Source organism: Schistocerca cancellata, chromosome 4 (assembly GCF_023864275.1).
Source record: "Schistocerca cancellata isolate TAMUIC-IGC-003103 chromosome 4, iqSchCanc2.1, whole genome shotgun sequence".
Lineage (NCBI taxonomy): Eukaryota > Metazoa > Arthropoda > Insecta > Orthoptera > Acrididae > Schistocerca > Schistocerca cancellata.
The window spans coordinates 204318896-204343775 of record NC_064629.1 but is presented as its reverse complement, the minus strand read 5'-3'; positions in this window follow the sequence as shown (position 1 = coordinate 204343775).

Sequence of the window (24880 nt, the reverse complement as noted above, 5' to 3'; positions counted from 1 at the left end):
TTTAAATTGTAAGACATTTCCAGGGGCATATGTGGACTCTGACCACAATCTATTGGTTATGACCTGTAGATTAAAACTGAAGAAACTGCAAAAAGGTGGGAATTTAAGGAGATGGGACCTGGATAAACTGAAACAACCAGAGGTTGTACAGAGTTTCAGGGAGAGCATAAGGGAACAATTGACAGGAATGGGGGAAAGAAATACAGTAGAAGAAGAATGGGTAGCTTTGAGGGATGAAGTAGTGAAGGCAGCAGAGGATCAAGTAGGTAAAAAGACGAGGGCTAGTAGAAATCCTTGGGTAACAGAAGAAATATTGAATTTAATTGATGAAAGGAGAAAATATAAAAATGCAGTAAATGAAGCAGGCAAAAAGGAATACAAACGTCTAAAAAATGAGATCGACAGGAAATGGCTAAGCAGGGATGGCTAGAGGACAAATGTAAGGATCTAGAGGCTTATCTCACAAGGGTTAACATAGATACTGCCTACAGGAAAATTAAAGAGACCTTTGGAGAGAAGAGAACCACTTGTATGAACATCAAGAGCTCAGATGGAAACCCAGTTCTAAGCAAAGAAGGGAAAGCAGAAAGGTGGAAGGTCCATACAAGGGCGATGTACTTGAGGACAATATTATGGAAATGGAGGAGGATGTAGATGAAGATGAAATGGGAGATACGATACTGCGTGAAGAGTTTGACAGAGCACTGAAAGACCTGAGCCGAAACAAGGCCCCCGGAGTAGACAACATTCCATTGGAACTACTGATGGCCTTGGGAGAGCCAGTCCTGACAAAACTCTACCATCCAGTGAGCAAAATGTATGAAACAGGCGAAATACCCTCAGACTTCAAGAAGAATGTAATAATTCCAATCCCAAAGAAAGCAGGTGTTGACAGATGTGAAAATTACCGAACAATCAGTTTAATAAGCCACAGCTGCAAAATACTAACACGAATTCTTTACAGACGAATGGAAAAACTAGTAGAAGCCGACCTCGGGGAAGATCAGTTTGGATTCCGTAGAAATACTGGAACACGTGAGGCAATACTGATCTTACGACTTATCTTAGAAGAAAGATTAAGGAAAGGCAAACCTACGTTTCTAGCATTTGTAGACTTAGAGAAACCTTTTGAAAATGTTGACTGGAATACTCTCTTTCAAATTCTAAAGGTGGCAGGGGTAAAATACAGGAAGCGAAAGGCTATTTACAATTTGTACAGAAACCAGATGGCAGTTATAAGAGTCGAGGGACATGAAAGGGAAGCAGTGGTTGGGAAGGGAATAAGACAGGGTTGTAGCCTCTCCCCGATGTTATTCAATCTGTATATTGAGCAAGCAGTAAAGGAAACAAAAGAAAAATTCGGAGTAGGTATTAAAATCCATGGAGAAGAAATAAAAACTTGGAGGTTCGCCGATGACATTGTAATTCTGTCAGAGACAGCAAACGACTTGGAAGAGCAGTTGAACGGACTGGATGGTGTCTTGAAGGGAGAATATAAGATGAACATCAACAAAAGCAAAACGAGGATAATGGAATGTAGTCGAATTAAGTCGGGTGATGTTGAGGGTATTAGATTAGGAAATGAGACACTTAAAGTAGTAAAGGAGTTTTGCTATTTGGGGAGCAAAATAACTGATGATGGTCGAAGTAGAGATGATATAAAATGTAGACTGGCAGTGGCAGGGAAAGCGTTTCTGAAGAAGAGAGATTTGTTAACATCGACTATAGATTTAAGTGTCAGGAAGTTATTTCTGAAAGTATTTGTATGGAGTGTAGCCATGTATGGAAGTGAAACATGGACGGTAAATAGTTTGGACAGGAAGAGAATAGAAGCTTTCAAAATGTGGTGCTACAGAACAATGCTGAAGATTAGATGGGTAGATCACATAACTAATGAGGAAATATTGAATAGGATTGGGGAGAAGAGAAGTTTGTGGCACAACTTGACCAGAAGAAGGGATCGGCTTGTAGGACATGTTCTGAGGCATCAAGGGATCACCAATTTGGTATTGGAGGGCAGCGTGGAAGGTAAAATTCGTAGGGGGAGACCAAGAGATGAATACACTAAGCAGATTCAGAAGGATGTAGGTTGCAGTAGGTACTGGGAGATGAAGAAGCTTGCACAGGATAGAGTAGCATGGAGAGCTGCATCAGACCAGTCTCAGGACTGAAGACCACAACAACAACAACAATGTACGTTCACCACGATGTCGCCAACACGGATGCGACCGTCATGATGCTGTAAACAGAACTTGGATTCATCCGAAAAAATGACGTTTTGCCAATCGTGCACCCAGGTTCGTCGTTGAGTACACCATCACAGGCGCTCCTGTCTGTGATGCAGCGTCAAGGATAACCGCAGCCATGGTCTCCGAGCTGACAGTCCATACTGCTGCAAACGTCGTCGAACTGTTCGTGCAGATAGTTGTTGACCCAGGGATCGAGACGCGGCTGCACGATCCGTTACAGTCATTCGGATAAGATGCCTTTCGTCTCGATTGGTAGTGATACCAGGCCGTTGGGATCCAGCACGGTGTTCCGTATTACTCTGCTGAACGCACTGGTCCCATATTCTGCTAACAGTCATTGTATCTCGACCAACTCGGGCAGCAATGTCGCGATACGATATACCGGAATCGCGATGGGCTACAATCCGACCTTTATCAAAGTCGGAAACGTGATGGTACGCATTTCTCCTCCTTACACGAGGCATCACAATAACGTTTCACCAGGCAACGCCGGTCAACTGCTGTTTGTGTATGAGAAATCGGTTGGAAACTTCCCTCATGTCAGCACGTTGTAGGTGTCGCCACCGGTGCCAGCCTTTTGTGAATGCTGTGAAAAGCTAATCGTGACATCACAGCATCTTCTTCCTGTCGGTTAAATTTCGCGTCTGTAGCACGTCATCTTCATGGTGTAGCAATTTTAATGGCCAGTAGCGTATAACTGTTTTACACGATTTTCAACAAAAAAAGAAAGAAGTACGTAAAATATTTAAGAATCGCCGCGGACTGCCAGCGGGCTTCAAACTGCGACGGGCCATTATGAAGTGGCGGCGCTATACTTGGACATATTTGTGAGCGACATATAATTTGAGCAGCTGATAAGGTGACAGGCGCGCCTCATGGTAAATGTGGAGGCCACGGGGCCAAGCCATACATCAGCAAATGCCTGCCTGCCATGAGGAGGCCACCCCGCATCATTTATTCACGCCCGATAAACAGCTCGCGGCGCTACTCCCCCGCGACGGAAAAAACTGCGGCTCGCCGGCCGCCAACGCACCCACCAGCTGATGTGATGTCACGAGCCTCCAGCCGCAGTCAACCAACTGCGAATCCGCAGTCCCGGCCCTCGTAGCCACCGTTACGGCTTCACTTACCCCGCAATCTCTGGCTCCTCGTAAAATGTACAATTCAGTCTAAGGTACCGCAAATTATCTCCATACTGTCTACCTTGCAAAGTGTACTCGTGAAGTTTTGATTACCAGCTCCAAAAAACAAAGTTACGTGATTGAATTTTGCTTCTTTTAATATCCCCATCTGCAGTCCCGGCACACATTGAAATCTTCGCCACAGTACTGTAAATAATTAGTTCGAAAGTGATAAAGTGGAATATCGTGTAGCAGAGCTTTTTCTACATTTGAAAGGGAACAACGCAGCAGCAACCCATTATGAGACGGTCAAAGTGTTCAACAAAAGTGTATCATAATACACACAATGGTTATGTGGAGCAGCCGCTTCGGCCAGCCGGAGTGGCCGAGCGGTTCTAGGCGCTACAGTCTGGAAACGCGCGACCGCTACGGTCCCAGGTTCGAATCCTGCCTCGGGCATGGATGTGTGTGATGTCCTTAGATTAGTTAGGTTTAAATAGTTCTAAGTTCCGGGGGACTGATGACCTCAGCAGTTGAGTCCCATAGTGCTCAGAGTCATTTTAACCATTTTTTTTTTGAGCAGAAGCTTCCACTATGGTCATTAAAGACTGAATGATGAAGAACAACATGTCGGCCCATCTCTCACAAGGAAATATCACCAACTTGACCTCATATTTTAGGATAAAGGAGCACACATGCAAGATACCAACCCTAGCAAACAATTCCGATAAAAAAAATTTGGGACACAATTCTGATAGTACGCAGTTATGACCTTTTGAAAGCTCAGCTTTTAAACTTCCGTGCGCATCGTTTGTTTGTCACTCGCTCCACCCCACTCTGAACCGCCCAATGGTTCAAAAATTGCTCTGAGCACCATGGGACTTAACATCTAAGGTCATCAGTCCCCTAAAACTTAGAACTACTTAAACCTAACTAACCTAAGGACATCACACACATCCATGCCCGAGGCAGGATTCGAACCTGCGACCGTAGCGGTCGCGCGGTTCCAGACTGTAGCGCCTAGAACCGCTCGGCCACTCTGTTCGGCATCCCCCAATGCCCGAGCGCGAAGTACTGTACATTGGGGTGACAACAACAGCTCTCCTATTCGCGGAATATTGAATGCTGGAGAAGAGGAGCGGGAAGGTGGACACATCTGCTCATCGTGTACTGAAACAGTCCGCCATTTCAATAATCATGGATCTGTGGAACGCACAACATCGTGCGTTAACCACAAACATGTTTTATAAAAACAATAATAGTTTGGTAATGGCGCAAAGGGAGTTTCGAAGTTTTTATAATTTAGGACGTCATGATGCCGTTGCGTCGAAACATGCGATAAAATATTGGATTAATAACTTTGAAGAGACTGGATCTGCCCTCAAGAAGAAACTTACAGGACGACTAAGAAGTGTGCGTTCTCCAGCGAACATTCATGTTGTACGCGAGTCTGTCTTACGGAGCCCACGGCGTTCAATTCGTAAGTAAGCAGCAGTGGTTGGAATGTCCCGGGAGAATGTTCGCAGAATTCGTCATGTTGATTTAAAATTTCATTCATAAAAATTACAGATAGTGCAACAACTGAAGGACAACGATTACCATTTACGATTAGGATTCTGTCAACAAATGATAAAAAAATTAACAATGACGATGAATCTCTAAACAAGTTTTGGATGTCAAATGAGGCACATTTTCATTTCACAGGTTATGTGAATAAACAGAACTACCATTACTGGGCAAACACAAATGCTAATGACATTCACGAGCGCACTTTATACGCTAGTAAAGTGACAGTATAGTGTGGTGTTTCATCACATGGGATTATCGAATGAATAGAGAGACATAATAGCTGTCAATGCCGATCACTACATGGAGATGTTACGAACTTTCGTTATACCTGCATTGAACAGCTTTCCAAACTTCAAGAAGCCTGGTTTCAACAGGACGGAGTGACATCACACACTGCACGGCAATCAATGGCATATGTGCGAGAATTGTTTGGCAACCGTGTGGTCTCACGATTCGGTAACATCCCCTGGCCTCCTAGATCGCCAGATTTATCCGTTTGTGATTTTTTCTTGTGGGGCTAACTCAAGAGCAAAATATACACGACTCAACCAAGAACCCCGGATGAGTTAAAACAGAAATTTCGGGATTCAATTCACAGTATCCCAGCTGAGATGTTTCAGCGGTCAATGAGGAATCGCAGCAGCACATTTCGCGAAAGTATTCGTATAGGAGGACGCCATGTAAAGGACGTAATTTTAAAAAAATGATAAATGCGATCAAAGTTTCGTAAATGGCAGAGTTGTAAGGTTTCAACTACTATGAATGCCATTTCCTTCCTTAATCACTTATCGTTTTATTGGATTGTGGAAATTTTCCAGTTTTTCCGTGTAACCCTGTACATATGCCTCAACACCAAAATGAATAAACCTAAGCCACTGAACAATTATTATGAAATGTAGTTACTGATCTTCATTTGTATATTTGAATGGTATCTGTTCCCTCGCAAGTTCCACAGAACAGACACCGCTCGTGATGATGCGGCTAATGCATACATTTATATGAAACAGAGAAAGGGGAAAGAAGGGAAGGGATAGGTGGGAATTTATAACTCCCAGCCGCACATGATTTTGTGACAATGCAGTAGCGACAGTTGGCTCATGAGAAATGGTGAATCCGGGTTCGAGTCACAGTCTGGCACATATTTTCAACTTTCACCATTACATTACCGTAATCCCCTGTGCGACTAAAAGTCACGGATTCCCACTCTTCCCTTCCGTTTCTTTCCTCATTCTCTACTTCGTATAAATTAATGATTTTTGATTTACAATTTAATCATGCCAATCACCTTGAAGAACAGTGCATTCCCTACAGATCTACTTCCCTTTAACAGTTCCAGCTTTAAAATCCAAATAAAATAACGCACAACAACGATGTTAATAACTAAATAGCGCTACGCTACTTATTTAATGAAACATTCTTTCGTTCCATTCAATTACACTGCATTTGTGAATCTAACGTAAAAATGTTCAGAGTAAAGAAATCTCCAGCACCAGCTACAGTTTGGAAACCATGTACTTTTACACAATGTGCAAATTATATTTCCATTGTCAAAATAGTACTCCACAAACCTCTTACTCTCTCTACTTCACAGTACTTCGTGTTCGGGCATTAAGCGGCTGCAGTGGGGCGGAGCGAGTGCTAAGCAACCTAGGCGCGCCGAAGTTTAAAAGCTGTACATTCAGAAGGGCACAACTGCGTACTGTCAGAATTATGGCACATATTTTCGTGCGAGATAGATTGCTACCGTTGACGTTTTCCTAGAGTGCTTTTTACTCCTTCAATGATGAGGTCAAGTTGTTTCATTCTGGAAACATCCCCCAGGCTGTGGCTAAGCCATGTCTCCGCAATATCCTTTCTTTCAGGAGTGCTAGTTCTGCAAGGTTCGCAGGAGAGCTTCTGTAAAGTTTGGAGAGTAGTAGACGAGTTACTGGCAGAAGTAAAGCTTGAGGACCGGGCGTGAGTCGTGCTTGGGCAGCGCAGTTGGTAGAGCACTTGCCCGCGAAAGGCAAAGGTCCCGTGTTCGAGTCTCGGTCCGGCACACAGTTTTAATCTGCCAGGAAGTTTCATATCAACGCACACTCCGCTGCAGAGTGAAAATCTCATTCTAGAAACATCCCCCAGGCTGTGGCTAAGCTATGTCTCCGCAATATCCTTTCTTTCAGGAGTGCTAGGTCTGCAGAGTTCGCAGGAGAGCTTCTGTAAAATTTGGAAGGTAGGAGACGAAGTACTGGCAGAAGTAAAGCTGTGAGAACGGGGCGTGAGTCGTGCTTGGGTAGCTCAGTTGGTAGAGCACTTGCCCGCGAAAGGCAAAGATCCCGAGTTCGAGTCTCGGTCCGGCACACAGTATTAATCTGCTAGGAAGTTACATATCAGCGCACACTCCGCTGCAGAGTGAAAATCTCATTCTCCAGGTTTAAGCAGTTGTAAGTCTAGGGGACTGATGATCTCAGATGTTAAGTCCCATAATGCTTAGAGCCATTTGAATTTGGTGATTTCTCTTTGTCAGTGGAGAACCGAGAATTGCAATGTGGATTACCTTGTGGGCGAACACCGCAGTACCACAATCGAGATGATAGCGGAAAAATTGAAAATCAGTCACAGATCAGTTACCAACATATTGCACGACGTTTGGAACACGAGTGAGAGTTCGCCGTCTACTGGGTTACACGACTGCTCCCACCCATTCAAAGATCCCGGTGAACCAAAATAGCAATGAAAATGTTGCAGCTGTGTCATACCCACTTAGATGGCTTCGTTAACTGCCTAATCATCGTGGATTTGTGGTGAGTGTAGTGCTATGAACCCGAAGCAGTGAAGCAAAGCTAGCAGTGGAAACACGCTGATTCACCAGCACCGAAAATGGCGGAGACACAAACATCGTCGTGCAAAGTAATGGAAATGAAAATACCGTGTGGCTAGGGCCTCCTGTCGGGCAGACAGTTGGCCTGGTGCAAGTCTTTCGAGTTGACGCCACTTCGACGACTTCCATGTCGATGGGGATGAAATGATGATAAGGACAACACAACACCCAGTCCCTTAGTGGAGAAAATTTCTCACCCACCCGGGAATCGAACCCGGGCCGTTAGGTATGACATTCCCTCGCGCTGACCACTCAGCTACCAGGGGCGGACAATCGTGCAAAGTCGTGCTGAATGTTTTGTGGGATTGCCATGGTGTGTTGTTAAAGGGTTGTGCAAACCGTCACAGGAGCATACTGCCGAAATCTCCTGACGAGGTTACGGAATGCTGTCAAGACTAAGCGTCGTGGGAAGCTGTCCAAGGGGATATTTTTGGTACACGACAACGCCTCAGCTGATTCTGCAAAGGACGCCGTCACACATGCTGCTTCTTTGAGCTATGGAATTTTGTTCACCTACCATAATCTTCAAACACGACGCGCCGTGACCTATTCCTATTTCCTCGGATGAAAAAACATTTCCTGATAGGCATTTGCAGATTGATGACAAAAAGATTTTCGGGGTGGAAGGGTTCATGAACCGTCAGAATGCAAACTTCTACAGCCATGGTCTGCACCAGGTCATCCACAGTTCGGAAAAAGTTTGTTACTTTGAATTTCCCGTGGTGTTTGGAAGGCGCTGACAATATTAATAATAATGATAATAATACAGGGTCCGCCAAAAAAGACCTCTCGTATTTGGTGAGGCCTTGTACGAGGGCTGTCCAGAAAGTAAGTTACGATCGGTCGCGAAATGGAAACGACTATGAAAATCCGATAAAGCTTTACAAAGATTTATTGGGCAGTGTCTCTAGCATGACTCTAGGTAGAATTATGTCGCTCTTTTCATTCCTGAGCTCTTAGTGAGCGCGTAAAGATGTTATAGAAAATAGTGTCTCCCGCCAAGTACGAGGGCCTGGTGACAATTTTCCCCTGAAGCTATGCAACCAACATTACATAACTGTCGTGCGGTTTCTTCTTCAAGACAATTCTCAGCCTTATTCTGCAGGGGCAATGAAGATGTTCCTGCATCGTTTCAATTGGAAATGTTTGGTTACCCACAATACAGCCCGTAATTGTCTCCCACTGAGTTTCATCTCTGCTCAAACAAATCGCTGGCTATGAAGACAACATTTTGGCACAGACAACGAGCTTTAGGCCAGCGTAGAGAATTGGCGGAGAGCACTGGCGGCTGCCTTCAATGATGAGGGTATTGGAAAGTTGGTACAACGCTACGACGAATGTCTGAGTCAGAACGGCGATTACGTAGAGAAGTAGCTGAAAGGTGTAGCTAACTGTTACAAATGAAACATTTCTGATTTTCACTGTGATTTTCATTTCGCGATCAATCGTAACTTACTTTCTGGACAGCCCTCGTATTAGTTGTGAGGGGGATATTGATGTGGAGCGGCGTACGGGCCATTATCAATATGCGCACTGGTTTCTCTTGGCGAGAATGTAGTGTTTACTGTGGAGGAGTGTATTAGCAATGGTGGTTCTGTGATTACTACTCAGAGAGCATTTTGCGTTCGGTTCGAATTTGGCCGATATGATTCTGTGCCTAATACAAAAATTGTTCTAATCTGGATATCAGACTTCAGATCATCAGCTTCTGCACTGAAAAGAAAATCTATTGGCGACCTCGAGCTGTAACAATGTCGTAAAATGTGGTGTGTGTGGGATCTCCAAAGCGTTCAGTACTTAAACGTGCAGCTGGTCTGGGAATGTTGATTGGTGCGTAAGAAGAATCCTGAATAGAGATATTCATTTCCACCCATACAAAATTCAGGTTACCCAAGAGTTAAATGAGAGAGATCCTGAAACTCTCAGAGCTCTGAGTGAAGGAACTCTCCATTACATTCCTCTTGGCTCAGTTTCAATTCCTTCCGATGAGGCCCACTTCCACTTGTCAGGCGCTGTAAATAAACAAAGTTCCCGGTACTGGACAGATGAAAACTCTCAGCAACTTCGCCAATGACCACTTCACAACCATCGTGTGGCAGTTTGGTGCGGTGTTCCTGAATTTGGTATGTGTGGCCCGTATTTTTTCGAAGAGGATGGCGTAATGGTAACGGCTAATTGAAATTAGTGTTGTCGCACGACAGAGACTTTGCTGGGGACTACGAAGAGGGAGAAGTCCGGTTCCAACAAGACGGAGGCACAGCTCACACTTCTCGGCGTTCTCTACATATTTTGGGAGAATTATTTACTGGACTTTTTCTCTCGAGACGATATCACCTAGCCGTCAAGGATACACGATTTATCACCTTTTAATTTTTTCTTTGGCGACACTTAAAGACTCAAGTGTGCAGACTTCGCCCCACAACCCTGCAGGCACTTATGTAGTCAATCAGCTAGGAAGTGGTTGCCACGCTACCGGAAATAACACGAAGAACTGTGGACAACTTACTGGAATGGTTTCATCAGTGCGTCAACAATGGTGGACGCAGTTTACTGCATATAATTTTTAAAACCAACTAATATAAAATGGTACAGTATTTGTTGTTCACAAATAAAAGTATGTTCTCTGTATCTTCGTTTTTTTGTAACTATCTTTTGAAGTAAGGGAGGACTTTTTGTCGGACCCTCTAGAATATAACAACAACAATAATCTGACTCCTCAGGCTTTCCCAATGGGTATGTTCCATATAAGACCCTGGGGTCTGTTGATGGATCACATTTTGTGAATCCCACAATATTTCCTCTAGGCAGCTTCTTGACATTGTCAGGATCCAACTGCTTGTTACTACCGGTAAGTAGCAGAAGCAGCTGCTAAATATCGTCAGATAATGGCTGCATGTGACTGCTGGCCAGTAGAAGACTATGTCGAGCTGTTGCCTAGAGGAATTATTGTAACATTCATTAAAGATGACCCGTCGGCAGACCCGAGAGCCATATGTTGTCTAATAATATAGTATTATACACCTCTCAATCGATGCATTTCCCAATTTGCCTTCTACAGAAAGTAAGAATAAAGTCGCTTTGAAACTGTCTGTTCAGCAAATTACTACCCGATTTTGTATTTTGCGTAGTTTAGAGGGTTTCACTCAACTATGTAAAAACAATTTGAGAACTACGTGAAGAAAAACTGTACATTCATTTGTATACCAGAGAAAGTACTCAATTTTGATAAAAGAGTTGTTGTTACGACGAATCGACAGTTTAGCTTGCCAGCGTAAAAAACGCATTTTTAATTAACATTCGCCCTGAAGATTATACAACTAGCTTGTTCATTCTTCCTTTTTACACATCTCACATTATTTTATTTGTAATCAGCGCACGTGTTTTAAAATTTCAATTGGTTCAATTGGCTCTGAGCACTATGGGACTTAACTTCTAAGGTCATCAGTCCCCTAGAACTTAGAACTACTTAAACCTAACTAACCTAAGGACATCACACACATCCATGCCCGAGGCAGGATTCGAACCTGCGACCGTAGCGGTCACGCGGTTCCAGACTGTAGCGCCTTTAACCGCTTGGCGTGTTTTAAAACCCTGCGTATGTGGAGTGCAGTCATAATAACGACACTTCTGTAATCCAGACGGTGGAGACATATCGTGCGTGTGCTTCACGAAACACCGACAGATTTTGAGATCCACACCGAGAAACGGCCACCCATAATTCACAGAGTTTCCTCACATTTCGCTTGATGGCCGCCCAGATACGCTCTGTAAGACAGCAGACAAGTAGTCTGGGCGCCACACACCCATCACCTTGTCCGTGGAGTGTTCCTCAAACCATTCTGACACAGTTTGGTAGTTGTAGGGTATTGCTTTGACTTTATGAATTTACAACGGGCCTGTGTGATGACGTACGTGTGTAAACACATGCCTTTGATCGGGCAGTAGGTTCCTGCATCGTTCGTTGGTGAGAAACGATGGTAGATGTATCAGAGGTCCCATTTCATGCCGTGCTAATAGTCCAAGTAAGAGAATACCTTCAGCACCTGCATAACCAGTGCTCTGCTGCCAGTGGGATGTTTCGCATAATTTTGGTTCCAACGTGCTCTTAGCACTGTGTACCGCAACTCGACATTGCAGATGACCTTTATCGATGTATTGAACGTTCAGCGTCAGTGTTCTTGCACCCATCCTAATAACCGTGCCACGTGACGTGGAGTAAGTAGAGATACAAGTTTGATATGTTCACTTCTATACCCCATCTACATCTACATGACTGCTCTGCAATTCACATTTAAGTGCTTGGCAGAGGGTTTATCGAACCACAATCATACTATCTCTATACCACTCCACTCCCGAACAGCGCTCGGGAAAAACGAACACCTGAACCTTTCTGTTCGACGCCTGATTTCTCTTATTTTATTTTGATGATCATTCCTACCTATATAGGTTGGGCTCAACAAAATATTTTCGCATTCGAAAGAGAAAACTGTTAACTGAAATTTCGTAAGTAGATCTCGCCGCGACGAAAAACGTCTTTGCTCTAATGACTTCCATCCCAACTCGCGTATCATATCTGCCACACTCTCTCCCCTATTACGTTATAATACAAAACGAGCTACCCTTTTTTGCACCCTTTCGATGTCCTCCGTCAATCCCACCTGGTAAGGATTTCACACCGCGCAGCAATAGTCTAACAGAGGACGAACGAGTGTAGTGTAAGCTGTCTCTTTAGTGGACTTGTTGCATCTTCTAAGTGTCCTGCCAATGAAACGCAACCTCTGGCTCGCCTTCCCCACAATATTATCTATGTGGCCTTTCCAACTGAAGTTGTTCGTAATTTTAACACACAGGTACTTAGTTGAATTGACAGCCTTGAGCATTGTACTATTTATCAAGTAATCGAATTCCAACGGATTTCTTTTGGAACTCATGTGGATCACCTCACACTTTTCGTTATTTAGCGTCAACTGCCACCTGCCACACCATACAGCAATCTTTTCTAAATCGCTTTGCAACTGATACTGGTCTTCGGATGACCTTACTAGACGGTAAATTACAGCATCATCTGCGAACAACCTAAGAGAACTGCTCAGATTGTCACCCAGGTCATTTATATAGATCAGGAACAGCAGAGGTCCCAGGACGCTTCCCTGGGGAACACCTGATATCAATTCAGTTTTACTCGATGATTTGCCGTCTATTACTACGAACTGCGACCTTTCTGACAGGTGCTGATGTGTTTCTGGATGGTATAGCTTCTTAATTTTTATGGTCCATCACTGAACTGTTGAATGACTTGCTCTACTGTAACCATCCGCGATTTTCAGGGGCGATCAACGTCATCAATACGTTTCTGACCATGGCCACTCCGGAGGTGACGACTTTTCCAGTAGCCATGTATTCAAGGAGAACATCTCACAGTGCTATATGCACAACGATCAGTTCTGGGGAGCATTGACCCTGGGTCAAGAGATAGAAAACAGCTACAGATCGAGGATAGTCAGGTGTGTCTGAGGCGTTTCAAAGCACTCTAGTGGGATCATTATATGTGGGTCTCGGAATATACCTCATGAGGTAAAATACGGCTGCACACTGGCTAATGAAAGGAAACTTAGAAAATGTCCAGGAGATAACTGTTTCCAGGATTACAAAAAGCTCCAGTTAAAGAAATGGAGCGTGGATTACTGGCAGAATCTATGAGCTTACACTCACAAATGTCCAAGGGCTTCGTCTCTCTTCCCGAACTTCCGGGAAAAGTTGACAATACACTTCGTTAATCCCAATTGGGGCACGGTGCTTCTGTTGGCAGGCCATAATCCACATCCTACTTACACCACACGGCTTAAGCTCACATAAACCCGAGTGCAAGAGACTCAGAAAAGTGTTGTACAGTAACTCCTAACTAACTCAGTCCGAACAGGCCTCCTAAGGCTCATCGATACCGAGCGACCGCCGTTCCATCCTCTGGTGACAGGCGTCACTGGATGCAGATATGACGGAGCATGTGGTTAGCACTCCGCTCTCCCGGCCGCTCTCAATTTTCGCGACAGAGCCGCTACTTCGCAATCAAGTATCTCCTCAACTGGCCTCACAAGGGATGAGTGCAACCCGCTAGCAAACAGCGCTCAGCAGACCAGAACGGTCACCCATCTAAGTGCTAGCCAAGACCAACAGCGCTTAACTTTGGTGATCTGACGGAAGCCGATGTTACCACTGCAGCAAGGCCGTTGGCGTGTACAGTAAACTATCTAAAAAAAAATCTGTAAAAGGCTGCTAGTTAAAAACAAGAGAAGATAGTGCAGACTTCGCACAATACCTCGGATGCTAAATGAGGACTAGGATCGAAGGAATAAGGACTAGGATCGAAGGAGGAGGATCGCAGTGCAGTGAATGTGAACTGTTCAGTCAGGTTGTTCCTATAGACATCATACCCTCATCTTAAGTGTGCACATCGTCGCCAGTAGTCACACATACGATGCTACCTCGCCAGAAAGGAAAGGTTTTTCTCTCATCTGTCGCAGGCTAAATACACTACTGGCCATTAAAATTGCTACACCTCGAAGATGACGTGCTACACACGCGAAATTTAACCGACAGGAAGAAGATGCTGTGATATGCTAATGATTACGTTTTCAGAGCATTCACAGAAGGTTGGCGCCGGTGGCGGATGATTCCAGGTTCTGTTTACAGCATCATGATAGTCGCATCCTCGTTTGGCGACATCGCGGTGAACGCACATTGGAAGCGTGTATTCGTCATCGCCATACTGGCCTATCACCCGGCGTGATGGTATGGGGTGTCATTGGTTACACGTCTCGGTCACCTCTTGTTTGCACTTTGAACAGTGGACGTTACATTTCAAATGTGATACGATCCGTGGCTCTACCCTTCATTCGATCCCTGCGAAACCCTACATTTCAGCAGGATAATGCACGACTGCATGTTGCAGGTCCTGTACGGGCCTTTCTGGATACAGAAAATGTTCGACTGCTGTCCTGGCCAGCACATTCTCCAGTTCTCCCACTAACTGAAAACGTCTGGTCAATGGTGGCCGAGCAACTGGCTCGTCACAATACGTCAGTCACTACTCTTGATGAACTGTGGTATCGTGCTGAAGCTGCATGGGCAGCTGTACATGTAAACGCCACCCAAGCTCTGTTTGACTCAATGCCCAGGCGTATCAAGGCCGCTATTACGGCCAGAGGTGGTTGTTCTGGGTACTGATTTCTCAGAATCTATGCACCCAAATTGTGCGAAAATGTAATCACATGTCAGTTCTAGTATAATATATTTGTCCAATGAATACCCGTTTATCATCTGCATTTCTACTTGGTGTAGCAATTTTAATGGCCAGTAGTGTATATAAGCATAGACAACTGCGTCCATTAGATTTGTGTTAAAACAGTATCTACCGAATGTCTTCAGTGCCAAACACAACAACAGTTTTATACAGTCGCATAAGATGCTTCAGTCCGTACTAATAACGTCACTGTACGTGTTAGCAAAGTCTGTATAGGGCGTCCCTGGAGGAATGGTCAGTTTTCAGGGATATGACAGGAACGATCATTCGAAGCAAAAGCGTCTAGTAAACGTGGGCTCTAACATGCTTACCTTGGGCTATGAGCACTAGTTAAGTAGAAGAGATGTGTTTCACAATATCGAAGATAACAAATGCACCTAGCTCTTAAGGTACGCACTTTAGGACCCATGTTTACCGGGCCTTTTTCTTGTTTTCGTCCATACTGCCCCCCACCCCTCCGCATACTGTGAAAAGTAAAGAACTTGGAGTAGGAGAGATTGTTTCACAGTATCGAAGATGAAGTGCTCATGGGCCTCAAGGCATGTATTTTACAGCCCTCGTTTACTAGACTTTTTTGCTTCAAATGTTCGTCCCTGTCATATTTCTAAATACTCGTCATTTCTCTTGGGCACCCTGTATATATTCAAAGCGTGTGCCACATGTGCAAAATCACATAGAAGAGTAGGTGGCCTTAGAGTGTACGCAACCAGTTGTAGGGTGTCTACTCGATTACATTATCTGCTCAAAAGTATCCGGACATCCCTATGTAATGTGGAGTTGACCACTAGATGTCTCGAGAGGCGAAACCGCCAGTATAAAAGGGCGCAGGGAGTATTGAATTGTCAGTAGAGGAGCAGTAACAGCAGAATGGGTGGGACAGGAGCGCTTAGTGACTTCGAATGTGGAGAAGTCACTGGATGTCAGCTCAGTAACACATCCATCAGGGACATTTCAACCAATCCAAAGTTGAATAAAACGTTCTCGATTTTCCAGCCGCGTCAATTCGAATAAAATCCTCGAGCTTTCGATGACCATCCCCGCCATCGTCGTCAGGAGTTTTGCAGAATTTAAAACGTGTTTTCGGGGAAAATGGATATAGCACAAGAGGCATCGCAAACGCTTTCAAGGGCCGCCGACGAAAGACACCTGGTGAATCAGTAGAAGATGTCAAACGGACTGTATTCCAGCCATACTGTGGAGCAACTAGCACTCAGTTATGACGTCTGCTGCAGAAACATGGGCTAAGACCAGTGTTCCGACCCGCCCCCAAGATACGAGATATGTTGCGCCCTGTTAAAGACGACATTGCTCTTCGAGTGTCCGGTGTGTATGGTGTACCTGTGAATGTGGCAGCATGTACATTGGACAGACAATTCGCACGGTTGCGGAGCGTTGTACTGAGCACAAGCGCCATATAAAACAAAGGGAGCTTGACAAGTCGGCCATAGCGGAGCATTGCCCAGAAAACGGACATAAAATACAGTTCGAAAATACAAAAGTGTTGGCTCATGTGTCTACATATTGGGACTCCGTTATAAAGGAAGCGGCCGAGATTCGCTTAAACAACAAAAATTTCAACAGAGAACAGGGTTACACACTCAGCAGGGCATGGGGACGGGCGATGGACATCGAAAGAAAGCACAGACAGATGCGCGACGCCGGAGAGGCAGTTTCAAACGTGGCGCCTGCCCCTGGCGCAACCCGACGTCACCAGTGCTGCCACAGGCAATAACTCCGCTAGCTGCCCTGGTCGACTTACGCGCGCGCGCGCGCCACATTGGATCGATCTGATTGGCTGCTGATGATGTCATCATGCCTATATAAGCGAGAGACCGTAACAGCCCCGGTTTTCTTTCCAAGACCCAGGCAATCATCGTAGGTCGTACCACTCGCTCCTTCCGGCTCCTGGATTTCTCCCTTACCGTCTGCGCCGGTCCTGTCCGCCTCACTCCCACCCCCACCCTCACCTATCTTGGCCTCACCATTAACCGTCACCTCACCTGGATCCCTCATCTCCGCTCCATCCAGTCCAAAGCCCACAACTGCCTCCGACTCCTCTCTGGCCAGACATGGGGGTTGCACCCCTCTACCATCCTCCACACCTACAAATCCTTAATGCGTCCCATCCTCTGTTATGCCAGTCCTGCCTGGATATCTGCCCCCCCCCCTCCCCCCAAATTCTATAAGTCCCTCCAGATCTTTGAGCATCATGCACTCCGCCTCGCCTTCCGTATACGCCTCCCGTCCCCACGCGCATCATCTATGACCTCATTCCTTTCCCCCATCTGCTCCTATTTCTCGAACATATCCGCATACTCTACACCTCCCGCCGCCTTGATCGCCCTCACCCCCTGGTTGCTCCTCTCCTCTCCCATCCCCACCCCCTGCCACGTCTTCACTGTTGTGTCCCCCCAACCCTCCATCTCTACACCCTTAATCTCCTTTCCCAAGGTGGCTTCAATCAACTCCCCCTCCTGGATGATGCCCTCTCTCCCTCCATTTATCCCTCCTATCAACTCTGATCCTCACCCCCCTCCTTTCCTCCATCCTTTTCTTGGACTCCCTCTCCCCCCTTCCATCCTCTTTTTTCCCCACCTACCCTCTCTCTGCCCCCCTTCTCTCCCCCGAGTCCTTTTGCATTTCCCTCCCCTGCCTTTCCCCATTCCTTCTCGCGTCTGCCCTGCCCCTCCCCCCCCCCTTAGGAGTCGTCTCCCTCCTTTTTTTCCCTCCCCCCTTTCGTTTTTCCTCTTTTCCCTCCTTGTTTTCCCCCTCATCTGTCCAGGTCCACCCCCCCCCCCCATCTGCCCTAGGCTATGGTGAGTCCTCTTTGTGCCGACATTTTCGTGCAGTGTTTACAGTGAGTGTTCAGTGTTGTGTGTCTTTTCCGAAGTGTTGTAAACGGCCATCATACTGTCGCTGGCTGTGCTTTTATATCTCTTGCGAACGGAAACCAGGCTGTCGCCATGTTTTTTAATTGTGTGTCTTCTATGTTACCTGTCTGCATCCTGTGTATTCTATTCGCTTTGCCAACCCTTTGCTTTATGTTTTAACTTTCCACAATTTTCCGCCGTTTTACAATTTAAGTCCCCTTTTTATCGCCTCCTTTTATTGTTTCTTAATTTCTTTTTACATTTTAAAAAGTCTGTAGGCTGCAGAACAGCGTAATAAGCTGCTGCCAGCCCGCCCCCTTCAGGGAGAATTGAAATACAATAAAGGGAAAAAAACAGCCCCGGCAGTCAGTGAACTCCTGACGACGATGGCGGAGATGGCCATCGAAAGCTAGAGTATTTTATTCGAACTGACGCGGCTGGAAAACAGAGAACGTTTTATTCATGTATGCCGTCGCAAAAGACTCTGAGGACGCAATCCAAAGTTGCCCACGATGGCTGATGGTGATGTGATTTTTAGTGGAAACGCGAAGGAATAATCACAGCTAAGCCAAGAACAGGCAGACCTCATGTACTGACAGATAGGCATGGTCGAGTTTTGGAGAGAGCGGTTGTAAAAAATTGCGTGATAACTGCTGAAGAAATCACTCTTGAGTTCCAAAGTACTGCCAGCAGTACAGCTATCACAACGACTGTACTAGGAAGTCAAAAAGAATGGGGTACCATGGTTGAGCAGCTTCTCATTAACTACAGGGCTGTGTAGTCACTGTTAAGCGTCGCTTGAGATGATGTAAAGAGCGACGTCACTGGACTGTGGATGACTGGAAGAGAGTGATTTGGAGTGATGATTGACGCTATACTCCGTGTCATCCCGACTGAAGCGTTTGGGTTTAGCGAATGCCCGTAGAAAGTAACCCATTATCATGTTTAGTGCTGACAGTGAAGTACAGAGGAGGTGGTGTTAAGGTATTGGGTGTTTTGCGTGGTTAGACTGTGGTCCCCTTAAAGGACCTAAACGCTAAAGGCTGAAGGATATGACTACATTTTGCCGCTTTGTGTACTGCGTACAGAGGAACAGTTTGGAGACAGTGACTGTATCAGCATGACAATGTAAAGCAGCATCTTCGAGAAATGATTTGAGGACATTAACGTTTCTCAAATTGACTGGCCTGCTATACTTACGTTCTGAACCACATGGGATGAGATGGAATGCCGACTTCGCTTCAGACAACAAACACCACTCACTACCTTCTCTGGCTCCATCTCTTGAAAAAGAATGGAATACCATACCTCCACAGCCATTCTGGAACATCATGGAAAGTGTCCCCAGCAAAGTTCAAGCCGTCATAAAGGCGAAGGGTGGACACATGCCATATTAATGTCCACTAACAGGTGTCCAGATAATTTTGTTCACTTACTATGCATACCAAAACCCAGCCGCTGCAATGAGACCTGACCTATATGTTCCGAGAAGCATTGCGCTTAGTATCACAAAAACGCTTACTATCCAAAGAGCGATCATATGAGTCGCCAAACGAAATTCTTAACTGAGTCGTTGATGTCTTTCGAGTAGGACACAGCGTGTTATTTTGGATGGATAATCAATGACAGAGATAGAAATAACTTTAGACATTCCCAAGGAAATATTTTGAAATTCTTACTGCTCCTATTGTATATAAGTGACCTGGAAGACAATAATAACAGTAACTTCAGAGTTTTTGCCGATATCATAGTCATCTCTAATGAATTAGGGCAGATTGCTGTACATAGTGGATAGTGCACCTAGGAACACGTGACGTTTTCTGGTCGGCACTTCAGTTAATGACTGATTTTAGAATGACATGAAGAAGTGAGCACTAGAGACCACTATAGGCAGACCTCCATTCTCGACACTTTTTGTTGTTGTTAGATATGATGCTATCTTTTGTGCAGTATTTATAAATATTTCGCGCTCTACACATTTAAGTGTTCAATAATACGAGGGTCGTCCACAAAGTAAGTTCCGTTTGGTTATATAAAACAAACATGTACAGATACAGAAAAAGTATTTATTGTATAAAAATCTACAACTGTTAAACTACTTTTCTACATAGCTTCCGAAATTTTGTAGGCACTTGTCATAGCGTGGCAGAAGTTTTTGTATGCCTTCTTCATAGAAGGTTGCCGCCTGTGTATTCAAAATGGTTCAAATGACTCTGAGCACTATGCGACTTCACTTCTGAGGTCATCAGTCACCTAGAACTTAGAACTAATTAAATCTAACTAACCTAAGGACATCACACACATCCATGCCCGAGACAGGATTCGAACCTGTGACCGTAGCGGTCTCGCGGTTCCAGACTGCAGCGCCTAGAACCGCACTGCAGCGCACTAAGGACAGATTTTAGGTGTAAGAAGAGATGAAAGTCGCTAGGAGCGAGGTCCGAGCTGTACGGAGGATAATCAAACGCGTCCCAGTGAAATTCCCGTAAGAGTTGTTTGGTCACATTTGTCGTGTGAGGTCGGCCATTATCGTGGAAAAAAACAACACCTTTCGACAGTAATCCTCGGCGTTTGTTCTGTATTGCGAGGCGCAATTTCTTAATGGTCTCGCAGTAACCATGTTCATTGATTGTTTGGCCTCGTGCTAAGAAATCAATCAGCAAAATGCCTTTTCTGTCCCAAAAAAACGGTGCACACGGCTTTTAGAGGTGTCAAGATTTGTTTAGGCTTAACCTTCGTTGTGGATGAAGTGTGCCTCCTTTCCATTGATTGCCGTTTTGTTTCAGGGATGTCGTACGATACCCAAGTTTCATCCCCCGTGACTACCCGAGAAAGAAAACATCGCCTTGTTCATTATAGCGTGTCAAAAACTGAAGTGCATTGCCCATCTGTTTTTTTCTGTGTTGTTCAGTAAGAATTTTGGGTACTCAACGTGAGCAAAGTTTTCGAAATTTCAGTTTTTCAGTAACAATTCCATGTATTAGTGATCGTGAGATTTGCGGAACTTCCATAGCAAGGGCACTAAGTGTAAACTTACGGTTTTGCTTAATATTCTCTTCAATTGTGTGAACCATTTCATCAGTAACCACAGACGGGCGTCCACTTCGTTCTTCATCGTGCACTAGATCACGTCCTTTACTGAACAGTCTGACCCATCTTCTAACCATGGAATCACTCACAGCATTTTGCCCGTAAACCTCGCAGATTTGCCGATGAATTTCCTTTGGTTTAACTTTCTTTGCATTTAGAAAACGAATCACAGATCTGTTCCACACGCGGCAGCATTTTCAATTCCGGCTGACATTATAAAGAAGCACTACAAAGCACACGTCGGCTGCAGCGTTCTGAAAATGGCGTACATGTCTTCTCCTTGAGTCAGAGAAACTGCCGCGCATGCTTGGAACTGCGATCGTAGCGCTGCCGCGGATATAAATAGAAACGGAACTTACTTAGAGGACGACCCTCGTATACAGGGTGAGTGGCGAGGTTTTCCCCCGGTTTCTGGAGGGTTTTCCTTAGGTCATTTGAAACAAAAAATGTAAATGCAGTAACTGGATCAGATCCATAATTAAGGAGCTACAGTAACTGAGAAACTCAGGATTACGGCAGAAAAACTTTTATTGTAGGATTTAACTATCAAAAAGGAACATAATAATTTATTTAAGCAATTTTGCAGCAGTCTCTTGCATTCAGAGTGTATTTAAAGCAAGTGTTCAAAATTTCCTCCCTGCATTTGAAGACAAAGATTCGCATTGGAGTGAACCGCTCGAGTAGCATTTCGTAATTTCACATTCTCGTTCCTTATTGACGCTGCGGCATCGAAAATGTGTTGTACCAATGCTTCTCGTGTTTACACATTAACTTCGTACACGATGTCATTCATCCACCCCCAGATTCAGTAACATATGGGTGTTAAATGTGGTGATCTGGCAGGCCAGTTGATAGAGCCCCAGCGACCTATCCATCAATGTGGGAATTGCTGATTAAGATAAGCTTTTACCACATGGTGGAAGTGTGCAGGTGCCCCGTCATGTTGGAGATACATGTGGCGTCTTGTTTCCAGAGGAACATCTTCAAGAATATGTGGTTAATCTTCTCGTAAAAAGTTACCGTACATATGACCATTTAAATTTCCCGCGAGGATAAACGGCCCCAGTAACTGATCACACACAACACCACACGAGACATTGACACTGAATTTACGTTGAAATTGAGATACTACCGTGGCATGGGGATTTTCGTCTGCCCAGACATGCATGTTACGCATGTTGTTGATGCCATCCGTTGTAAAGGTTGCCTCATTATTGAAAACTATGAAGCGATAGACCTGCCGATTTCCATTTAACCAATCGCAAAAGTGCAAACGGTTGGCACAATCATGTGGCTCTAAACTTTCTGCGCATGAAAAAGATACAGTCCATTCTCATGAAGAATCCTACATACCTTAGATTGTGAAACGTTCACTCGCGTAGCTAGGCGTCTTGTACTTGAACGAGGACTGCGCTCTACTGAATTAAGAATGTTTTCCTCTTCTTGGACGACACGATGTATTTCGGAGTGAATACGAATACTGGGAAGAGTACCAGTTTCTAGCAATGTTCGGTGTGTTCCACTAAATCCTACAATTAGGATAGCGACGGTGATATTCGGCAACGGCAGGTTTCGCATTACCATCACAGAAGCCCAAAATGTACACCATCTCTCCATACTCCTGCGATGAAAACGTGTACGGCATCGCAAAGCGTAGTGTGCACAGGAGACAATAACAGTAAACAGTGACTGCAGTATCAACAAAGTGGTTGTTATGCAAACGTACCATTAGCTGCACTTGTCTACCTAAGACTGATCGTGTCCTGTGAACAGAAGTGTAGCGCTCCATACACTGTAGCATGTTCCGGAACTCTGTTGTAGCTCCTTAATTATGGATCTGATTTTTTTTCCCTTTATTGGATTTCGATTCCCCCCCCAGAGGGGTGGGCGGGCTGGCAGCAGCACAATACGCCGCTCTGCAATCTACAGAAAAGTTAAAAAGCAGAATTAGGAGATATAACAAGAAAAGCAGGCGTTAAAACGGCGACTGTTAAAAACTGAAACAAGGCGAAAAAGTTGCGAAGAAAATATAAAAATAAAAGGTTGGTGGTGCTGATTAAAACACATAGTAAGTAGGCAGGCACGATTAAAAACCACGGTGACAGTCTGATGTCTCTAGAATGAAATTTTCACTCTACAGCGGAGTGTGCGCTGATATGAAACTTCCTGGCAGATTAAAACTGTGTGCCGGACCGAGACTCGAACTCGGGATCTTGCCTTTTGTGGGCAAGGCAAGGTCCCGAGTTATAGTCTCGTTCCGGCACACAGTTTTAATCTGCCCAGAAGTTTCAGTCTGATGTCTGTTTGCAACAGTTAAAAACACACCTAGCAACAGTATGGGGGCTGTTCACAACACTTAAAAGCAGGACGCACAACACTGAACACTCACGGAAACACTGCATTTAAGAATACGAGGGCATAAGGGGGGGGGGGGAGAGGGAGGACCCAGACAGATGTGGGGGGGGGGTAGGGGGGAGGAGAGGAATGGCAAAAAGGGGGGAGCCGATGGAGGGAGAGGACACAGAAGTGGAAAAGGCAGTGGGGGGGGGGGGTTGCAAGCAAAAGGACTCGGGGCAGAGAAGGGAGTCAGAAAGAGGGTAGACGGGGAAAAAACAGAATGTAAGGGGGGAATAGGGAGCCTGGGAAAAGGACAGAGGGAGGGAGGGAGAGGTGAGGATCAGAGTTGATAGAAGAGAGGGCATCATCCAGGAGGGGAAGTTGATGGAAGCCACCTTGGGAAAGGAGATGAAGGGTGTAGAGGTGGACGGTAGCGGGGACAACAATGAAGGTATGGCAGAGGGTGGGGGTTGGAGAGGAGAGGAGCAACCATGGAATGAGGGGGATCAAGTCAGCGGGAGGTGTAGAGGACGCGGATATGTTCGAGGAAAAGGAGCAGATGGGGGAAAGGAATCAGGTCATAAAGGATTCGCATGGAGGACGGGGGGTGTACACGGAATGCAAGGCAGAATGCACAGTGCTCGAGGATCTGGAAGGACTTACAGAATTTGGGAGGGGTCGACGTATATCCAGGTGGGACTGGCATAACATAGGATGGGACGGATTAAGGATTTGTAGGTGTGGAGGATGGTAGAGGGGCTCAACTCCCATGTCTGGCCAGAGAGGAGTTTAAGGAGTCGGAGGCGGTTGTGGGCTTTGGACTGGATAGAGCGGAGATGAAGGATCCAGGTGAGGAGATGGTCAGTAGTGAGCCCAAAGTAGGTGTGGGTGGGGAAGAGGCGGACAGGACGGGCGCAGATGGTAAGGGAAAAATCAAGGAGCCGGAAGGAGCGAGTGGTACAACCTACTATGATTGCCTGGGTCTCGGAAGGATTGATTTTAAGGAACCACTGGTTACACCACGTGGCAAAAAGGTCAAGGTGATTATGGATCTGATCACATTACTGTATTTACATTTTTTGTTCCAAATAACCTAAAGAATAACCTCCAACAATTGGGGGAAAACCTCGTAGCTCACCTTGTATTAAAACTATTTGGAATAAACTATTAGTTCTTCTTGTACATGATTTTATGTGAGTAAAATGCTATAACTTTCTAGAATTATCTCTACAGGGTGAACATTAATAAAACTGACACACTGCAGGGACGGATTGCAGACAGGAAATGGAGGAAGAAAGATCCTATCAATATGTGCCTGGGAATGCATCATTGCCGCAGTAGATGGCGCTGACGAATGAAAGTTCCTGTCACCATGTGTCGTATGTTCCTTGTGTGTTGCAGGCTGTGTGACTGACGCAGCGTACTGCAAGCAGCAGTTGTTTTGGTACTGATGTCAGGAACAAGCCGAGATGGAGTTAGCGTAC